Source organism: Palaemon carinicauda, unplaced genomic scaffold, assembly GCF_036898095.1.
Source record: "Palaemon carinicauda isolate YSFRI2023 unplaced genomic scaffold, ASM3689809v2 scaffold17, whole genome shotgun sequence".
Classification (NCBI taxonomy): domain Eukaryota; kingdom Metazoa; phylum Arthropoda; class Malacostraca; order Decapoda; family Palaemonidae; genus Palaemon; species Palaemon carinicauda.
This window is the reverse complement of record NW_027169258.1, coordinates 177,727-187,500: the sequence shown is the minus strand read 5'-3', so window position 1 is coordinate 187,500 and position 9,774 is coordinate 177,727.

The window sequence follows — 9,774 nt, the reverse complement described above, 5'->3', positions numbered from 1 at the left end:
GTTATATAAATATAATAATAAGATATCTAACACATATTCATAATTATATATGATCCATAACTTTATGTTATTTTTTTTTTTTTTTGTATTTAGGTAAAATCTATTTTGAGATATGATATCTATACATATTAGATGCAAATTAGTTTTAATTCATATGAAAGATGTCTGGCGCTATTCAATTTTGAAGAAGAAAACGACTAGTAATAATACATATATAGCGTTGATAATAATAATAATAATAATAATAATAATAATAATAATAATAATAATAATAATAATAATAATAATAATAATAATAGATTTGTGGTCTCCAACATAAGTTTTGGCACAATTAGGAGATTTTGCTTTTCTAAAATATAGATAAATTTTCTGGAGATATGACTAACAGAATTCTCCTTCCTGAAAGCGTGACGAAAAGTATAACAATAAAGCTGAAGAGAAAAAAGTGCGCTTTGGGAGAATGGGAACAATAAAGACAAAGAACGCAAAGAACAGAAGGAACCAAAAAAAAAATAAAATTAAAAGAAAGGAAACAACAAAAACGGATATGAAGGAGAAATTGAAGTACATGGAACTACCAAAACATGTCATCAATATTATTATTTATGTCTAAGCTACAATGTAGTTGGAAAAGCCGGATGCTGTATGCCCTAGAGCTCCAGCAGGGGTAATAGCCCTGTGAGGAAAGTAAATAAGTCAATTACAAGAGGAATAATAAACAATTAAAATAAAACATATCATGAGCAGTAACATGAAATAGATTTTTCTTATAAACACTATAAAAAGAGACGTATGTCAGTCTTGAATAAATGAATTGGGATAAAGAAAACAACCTTGTAATTGAATATTCTTTCCTTCATTTTATATGGTTTCTTGCCCGAGGCATTCCTCCTTTATGGGAATGAAATTCTTATATCATTAGAATATTTTCTCATATATGAATCATGTTTTGGCCCAGCAAAGGGGATCTAATATGTTGAAGATTTGTAAGTTTCTTGAAAGGAATTTAAGAAATAATTAGTTGGTAAGAAAAAAACATAGACACATATCGTTAGAATCCTTTGGTAATTTTTATGTTTAATTTGATGATTTTAGAAGCTTAAGCTTTGAATATTAGGAAAATTTTATGTAATCATAATCAAGTTTCTACGACCATACAGCAATTCAACCCATCGATCAGCAGGTGATCTCAAATGAAAAAGATTTACATGTACACGAAGGCGATGGTCCTGCAATGGTTCGGGTCTTCAGGAGACCGAGCTCCTCTTCTGGGAGTTTTGGAAAGAACATTTCTACATCGTTAGCTGCTTCAAAATCCTTGATAAAGGCCAGACTCTTGATGGAGCAAATTATGAACTAGCAGGGTGATAATAATAATAATAATAATAATAATAATAATAATAATAATAATAATAATAATAATAATAATAATAATAATAATAATAATAATAATAATAATAATAATATTATTATTATTATTATTATTATTATTATTATTATTATTATTATTATTATTATTATTATTATTATTATTATTATTAATGCCAACCTACACCCTAGTTACAAAATCCTGATGCTATAAGCACAAGGGCTCCATTAAGAAAAAAATAGACCAGTGAGGGAAGGAAATAAGGAAATAGGTAGGCTACAAGAGGACTAATGAATAAACAGAATAAAATATATCAATAACAGAAACAACATTCAATTAGATCTTTTATATATAAACTATAAACACTTCAGAACGAACAAGAGTAGGAGAAATAAGATAGAACAGCGTTCCCAATCGTACTCTGAAGCAAGAGAATTAAAATCCAAGACAGTGGAAGGTCAGGGTACAGAGGCTATGGCACTAACCAAGACTGGAGAACAATGGTTTGAAATTTGGGAGAGTCCTTCTCCTAGAAGAGCAGCTTACCATAGCTAAAGAGTCCCTTCAACCCTTACCAAGAGGAAAGTGGCCACTGAACAATTACAGCGCAGTATTTAACCCCTTGAGCGAAGAAATCTTGTTTGGTAATCTCAGTGTTGTCAGGTGTATGAGGAGAGAGGAGAATATGTGAAGAATGGGCCAGACTATTCGGTGTATGCGTATGCAAAGGGAAAATTAACCGTAACCCGAGACAAAAATCCAATGTAGTACTGTCTGGCCAGTCAAAGGACCTGATAACTCTTTAGGTAGTATCTCAACAGGTGGCTGGTGCCCCAGCCAACCAACTACCTATAAAACAATAGTAATAATAATAATAATAATAATAATAATAATAATAATAATAATAATAAAAATAATAATAACAACAACCTATCTTGATTGCGATTTCTAACGAGAGATTTGATTTTTGTTTGTGGGAAATATTCGGTAGATAATAAAAAATTCCATAAAACCAAGAAGAAATACTATCGTGTTATCAAGATTTTCATCATGATACTATATTGTTATTGTTTTGCTCCTTCAATGAATATACAAATTATTATTATTATTATTATTATTATTATTATTATTATTATTATTATTATTATTATTATTATTATTATTATTATTATTATTGATTTTAGTTTCGGTAGTATTAGCAGTAATAGTAGTGGTAGAAGTAGTAGTAAAAGTAGTAGTGGTGGTTTAATGAAATATACCAGGCTGGATCCTAATTAGAAGTTCAGAATTAGTTCTGTACGGAAAATACATGAGCAATCTGCCCAATTCGGAGAATATTGACCATATGATAGTAATGGAAAATTCATTACTCCGATCTTCATAAGAGAGATATGCTCCTTTTATGAAATATTTTACACCTCAAGTCTGGCAGTAACCTTAATATTCTTTTCATTCTTCGTTAACGTTTCTTATACTATTTACAAATAATGTATTTTTGAACGACCAAATGAGAAGATTTCTTATGATATATTTGGTAAGCATTTCTCTAACCATTTTCTTTTAAATCTTAAGAAATCTTAGCTTGTATAACAACCAATGACATGAATATTTCGAATTGAATAAACCATCATCGTTATATACATACAAGGCATATTTATTTCAGTGAATGACCGGTCTAGCAGGCTACCTTGCTAAGGGGACAATAGCGAAATGAATCAATCAACATCATTAGCTACACTCGAAGGGCTTCCAGGTAACCGTTGAAAAGGTGAGAGTAATAATATAAATCAGTCAATATTGGTAGATAGAGTCGAGGGGCTTCCAAGCTACCTTGGCAAAGGAGACTGTAGTGAAATGAATCATTCAAATCGTTGGCTACAAACGAAGGACTTCCAGGCTACCTTGCCAAGGGTACAGTAGCGAAATGAATAAATCAATATCATTAGCTACAGATGATTGGCTTCTAGGCTACCTTGGTGAAGGGGTGAGTAGCGAAATAAATCAGTCAATATGGTTAGATAGAGTTAAGGGGCTTACAGGCAACATTAGCAAAGTAGACAGTAGTGGAATGAATCAATCAAATACTTAGCTACAGCCGATGAGTTTCTAGGTGAAAGAGACAGTAGCATAATGAATCAATAAATATCATTAGGTAAAAACGAGGGGCTTTCTGGCTAACCTTGACGAAGGGGACAGTGGGAAAATAAATTATTAAAATCTTTAGCTTTAGAGGAGAAGTTTCCAGGTTACTTTGTCGAAGGGAAGTGTAGCGAAATTAATCAATCAAATTACTACGAGGGGCTTCCAGACTACCTTGACATAGGGGATAGTAGCGAAAATAATCATTCATATTTTTCTCTATATTTGAGAGGCTTCCAGGGTACTTTAGCTAAGGGAGCAGTTGTGACACGATTCATTCTTATTTATAGCTACAGACAATGGCTTACATGCTATCTTGGTGAAGGGAACGGTATCAAAATGAATCAATCAACATTGTTAGCTACAGACGAAGGGCTTCAAAACTACCTATGGTAAAGGGGAGAGTATCAAAATAAATCAATCCAATTGTTAGCTACAGCCAAGGAGCTTCCAGGCTATCTTAGCAAAGTGGACATTACATAAACAAAGTACTAAAATAGTTAGCTACAGACGAGGGTGTTTCAGGCTACCTTTGCGAATGGGAAAGCATAAAAGATAATCAATAAAATAGTAATATACAGACAAAGGTCTTTTAGACTACCTTGGTAAAGGGGACAGCATCGAAATAAATCAATCTAATAGTTAGCTACAGACAAGGGGCTTCCATGTTACCTTGGCAAAGCGGGCGGTATCAAAATTAATCAATCTAATAGTTAGCTACAGACCAGGAGCTTCCATGTTACCTTGGCAAAGGGGACGGTATCAAATTTAATCAATCTAATAGTTAGCTATAGACCAGGGGCTTCCATGTTACCTTGGGAAAGGTGACGGTATCAAAATTTTATCAATCTAATAGTTAGCTATAGACCAGGGGCTTCCATGTTACCTTGGGAAAGGTGACGGTATCAAAATTTAATCAATCTAATAGTTAGCTACAGACCAGGGGCTTCCATGTTACCTTGGGAAAGGGGACGGTATCAAAATTAATCAATCAACATCGTTAGCTACCGACTATGGGCTTCATGGCCACCTTGGCAAATGGAAACAGTGGCAAAATGAATCAATCAAATAGTTAGCTACAAACGAAGGTGCTTCCAGGCTACCTTGTCAAAAGGGACAGTAGATAAATTAATTATTAGAACCATTAGTGATATACGAAGGACCTCCTGGATACCTTAGCGAAGGAGATAGTAACAAATCCATTCAATCAAATTTTTAGCTACAGACAAGGGGCTTCCAGACTACCTTGGGAAAGGAGACAGAAACGAAATAAATCATTCAAAACTTTAGCTATACTCTAGGGGTTTCCAGGCTACCTTGGATAGGTGGTCAGTGTCGAAATGAATCAATCAAATCATTACCTACAGTCAGTGGGCTGTGAAGGTGACAGTAGCTAAAACAATCAATCAAATTTTTAGCTATGGACGATGCGGCTCCAGAATACCTTGGCGAAGGGGAGGGTAGCAAAATGAATCATTCATATTACTGGCTAAAAATGAGGGCCTTCCAGGCTACCTTGACGAAAGGACTGTAGCAAATGAATCAATCAAATCGTTACCTGCAGACAAGGGGCTTCCATGATACCTTAGCGAAGCGGCCAGTAGTAAAATGAAGCAATCAATTAGCTACAGATAGGGGCTTAAATTCTACCTTCCCGAAGGGACAGTAGCAAAAAGAATCAATCTACACCATTAGCTAAAAATGAGGTGCTTCCAAGCCACAATAGGGAAGGGGAAAGTAGCGAAAGAAGTCAACCATATTGTTAGGCACAGATGAGAGGCTTTCAAGCTACCTTGATGGAGGGGACATTAGCAAATGAATCAGTCAGCATAGTTCACTACAGAAGATGGGTTTCCAGGCTACCTTACTGAAAGGGACAGTAGCACAACGAATCAATAAAATTGTTAGCTACAGACGTGGGACTTCCAGGCTACTTTGGCAATGGGAATAATAGCTATAAGAATCAATCAAATTTTAGCTATAAACGAGAAACTGCCAGGCTACCTTGGTGAAGGGGACTGTAGCTGAAATAATCAATCAAATCTTTAGCTACAGTCATGGGACAGCTAGGCTACCTTGGCGAAGGGAACAGTAGCTAAGAGAATCAAATCAACTGCATTAGTTAGAGACGAGGGGCTTCAGGGCTATCTTAGGGAAGTAGATAATATGGAAATGAATCAATCAAATCATTGGCTATAGACATGGGCCTTCAAGGCTACCTTGGCAAATAGGACAAGTGCAAAATGAATCATTCATCTCTCTAGCTATAGAGGAGGGACTCCCAGGCTCCCTTGGCAAAGGGGACAGTACCGAAATGAATAAATCAAATCCAGGCTACCTAGGCGAAGTGAACAACAGCTAAAAAAATCAAATCAACTTCGTTAGCTACAGGCGAGGGGCTTCCATGTTACCTTAGGGAAGTGGATAATATGGAAATGAGTCAATCAAATCAATAGCTACAGACACGGGCCTTCAAGTCTACCTTGTTGAAGGGGACAGTAGCGACATGAATTAATTAACATCACTAGGTACAGACAAGGGTCTTCCAGGCTACCTTGGCAAATAGGACAGTTGCAAAATTAATCATTCATCTTTCTAGCTAAAGAGGAGGGACTACCAGGCTACCTTGGCAAAGGGGACAGTACCGAAATGAGTAAATCAAATCCTTAGCTACTGACGAGGGGCTTCCAGGCTACCTTGGAGAAGGGAATATTAGCTAAATTAATAATTTGAATCATTAGCTACAGATGTGGGGCTTCCAGGGTAACTTGACGAAGGGGACATGGGTGAGTTGCAAAAAGAATCAATCAAATCATTATCTAAAGATGAAGGCCTTCAAGGCTATCTTGGTGAAGGGGATAGTTGCAAAATGAATCTATCAAATCTATACATACAGACATGGGGCTTCTGGCCACAGTAGCAAGATGAATCATTCAAAACTTTAGGTACAGATGTGGAGCTTCCAGGCTACCTTGGTGAATGGGTCAGTAGTAAAATTAATCATTCATATTGTTAGCTACAGATGAGTGGCTTCCAGGTAGCCTTTGCAAAGTGGAATGTAGAGCGATGAATCAATCAAACAGTTTGCTGCAGACGAGTGGCTTCAAGGCTACCTCGTGAAAGGGGTCAGTAGAAACATGAATCAATCAAATTGCCAGCAACAGGCGAGGAGCTTCCAGGCTATTTTGTCGGAGGAAAATGTAGAGAAATGAATCATTCAAATCTATAGCTACAGACGTGGTGCTTCAAGGTAACCATAGCAAAGAGGACAATAGCGAAATGAATCAATTTAATCATTAGCTAAAGAAGAGTTGCTTACAAGCTACTTTGGGAAATGATGTAGTAGAGAAATGAATCAATCAAATTATTAGATACAGACAAGTGGCTTCTAGGCAACCTTGGCAAATGGGTCAGTAGTAGAATGACTCATTCATATTGTTAGCTACAGATGAGTGGCTTTCGGGCAACCTTGGGGAAGTGGACAGTAAAGCGATGAAACAATCAAACCATTTTGCTACAGACGAGTGGCTTCCAGGCTACCTCGGCTGAGAGGACAGTAGAGAAATGAATCAATCAAATTGCTAGCAACAGGCGAGTGGCTTAGAGGCTATTTTTCCGAAGGGGATTGTAGCAAAATGAATCATTCAAATATTTAGCTTGAGACGAGGGACTTCCAGGCAACGATAGCAAAGAGGACAGTAGCGAAATTAATCAATTAAATCGTTAGCTACAGAAGAGTTGTTTCCAGGCTACTTTGGGAAATGTTGCTGTGGAGAAATGAGTCAGTCAAATTGTTAGTTAGGATACCTTGTGATATTAATAACTCATATTGTTAGCTAGAGATGAGGGACCTCAAGACTACCTTTCCAAAGGACACAGTACTAAAATGAATCACTCAAAACTTTAGGGACAGAAGTGAAGCTTCCAGGTTACCTATTGTTAGCACAGATGAGTGGCTTCCAGGCATCCTTAGCCAAGTGGATTTTAGAGTTTTGAATCAATCAAACCGTTTGCTGCTGATTAATGGCTTCCAGGCTACCTCAGAAAAGAGGACAGTAGAGAAATGAATTATTCAAATTGTTAGCAACAGGCGAGGAGCTTCCAGGCTATTTTGCCGAAGAAAAAATGAAGCAAAACGAATCATTCAAATCTATAGCTACCGACGAGATGCTTCAAGGTAACCATGGTAAAGAGGACAATAGTGAAATGAATCAATTAATACATTAGGTACAGAAGAGTTGCTTCCAAGCTACTTTGAGAAATGGTTCAGTAGAGAAATGAATCAATCAAATTGTTTGCTACAGACAAGTTGCTTCTAGGCAACCTTGGCAAATGGGTCAGTAGTAGAATGAATCATTTATATTGTTAGCTACAGAGTAGTGGCTTCCAGGCAACCTTGGCAAAGTGGACAGTAGAGCAATTAATCAATCAAACTGTTGGCTGCAGACGAGTGGTTTCCAGACTACCTCGGGTAAGGGGACGGAAGAGAAATGAATCAATCAAATTGTCAGCAACAGACGAAGGGGCTCACATGCTATTTTTTCGAAGGGGTCTGGAGCAAAATGAATAATTCAAATCTTTAGATAGAGACGAGAGACTTCCAGGCAACGATGGCAAAGAAGACAGTAGCGAAATTAATCAATCAAATCGTTAGCTATAGAAAATATGCTTCCAGGCTATTTTGGGAAACGTTGCGGTAGAGAAACGAGTTAGTCAATTTTTTAGCTACAGACAAGTGGCTTCCAGGCAACCTTGGTGAAGTGGACAGTAAAACGATGAATCAATCAAATCGTTTGCTGTAGACAAATGGCTTCCAGGCTACCTTGGGAAAGGCAATAGTAGAGAAATTAATCAATCAAATTGTTAGCAACAAGCGAGGGGCTTCCAGGCTATCTTTTCAAAGGGGATTGTAGCTAAATGGATCATTCAAATCTCTAGCTAGAGACAAGAGCCTTCCAGGCAACGATGACAAAGAGGACAGTAACGAAATTAATCAATTAAACCGTTAGCTATAGAAGAGTTGCTTCCAGGCTACTTTGGAAAATGTTACAGTAGAGAAAAGAATCAATCAAATTGTTAGCAAGAGGCCAGGAGTTTCCATGCTATTTTGTACAAGGGAATGACAACAAAATGAATCCTTTAAATCTATTGCTTGTTAGCAACAGGCGAGGGGCTTCCAGGCTATGTTTTCAAAGGAGATTGTAGCTAAAGGAATCATTAAAATCTCTAGCTAGAGACGAGAGACTTCCAGGCAACGATGGCAAAGAAGACAGTAGCGAAATTAATCAATTATATCGTTAGCTATAGAAGAGTTGCTTCCAGGATACTTTGGGAAATGTTACAGTAGAGAAATGAATCAATCGAATTGTTAGCAAGAGGCCAGGAATTTCCATACTATTTTCTATAAGGGATGGACAGCAAAATGAATCATTCAAATCTATAGCTACAGACGAGTGGCTCTCAGGCAACCATGACAAATAGGACAGTAGCGAAATGAATTAATTATATCGTTAGCTACAGAAGAGTTGCTTACAGGATACTTTGGGAAGTGGTGCAGTAGAGAAATGAATCAAACCAATCGTTAGCGATGACGAGTGGCTTCCAAGCTTCTTTGGCAAAGTGAATAGTAGAAAAATTAATCATTCAAATCTTTAGCTACAAACGAGTGGCTTCATGTATACCTTGGGAAACGGGGGATTAATGAAATGAGTCAATGAAATTGCTAACTATAGACGAGGGGCTTACTGGCAACCTGGTTGAAAGGGCTAATAGGGAAATGAATCATCCAAAACTTTAGCTACAGACGGGGGGCTTTTAGGTTTCCTAGGCCAAGGGGGTGGTATGCGAAATGAATAAATCAAATCATTAGCTAAAGACGGGAGCCTTTCATACTATATTGGCGAAGGGAATAGTAGTGAAATTAATTATTCAGAAGTTTAGCTACAGACGAAGGGCTTCGAGGCAACATTGGAAAAGGGGACAGTAGTGAAATGGATGAATCAGGTCGCTAGCTACAGACAAGGGGCTTCTAGGCTACTTTTAGGAAGGGGACCGTAGTGAAATGAATCAATCAACATTATAAGCTACAGACAAGGGTCTTCTATTCTACCTTGGAGATGGGGAGGGTAGTGAAATCGATCATCAAAATCGTTAGCTACAAACGAGGGGCTTCCAGGCTTCCTTGGGAAAGTGGGAAGTAGAGAAATGAATCAATAAAATCTCTAGCTACAGACAAGGGGCTTCTATGCTACCTTGGCAAAGGGGAG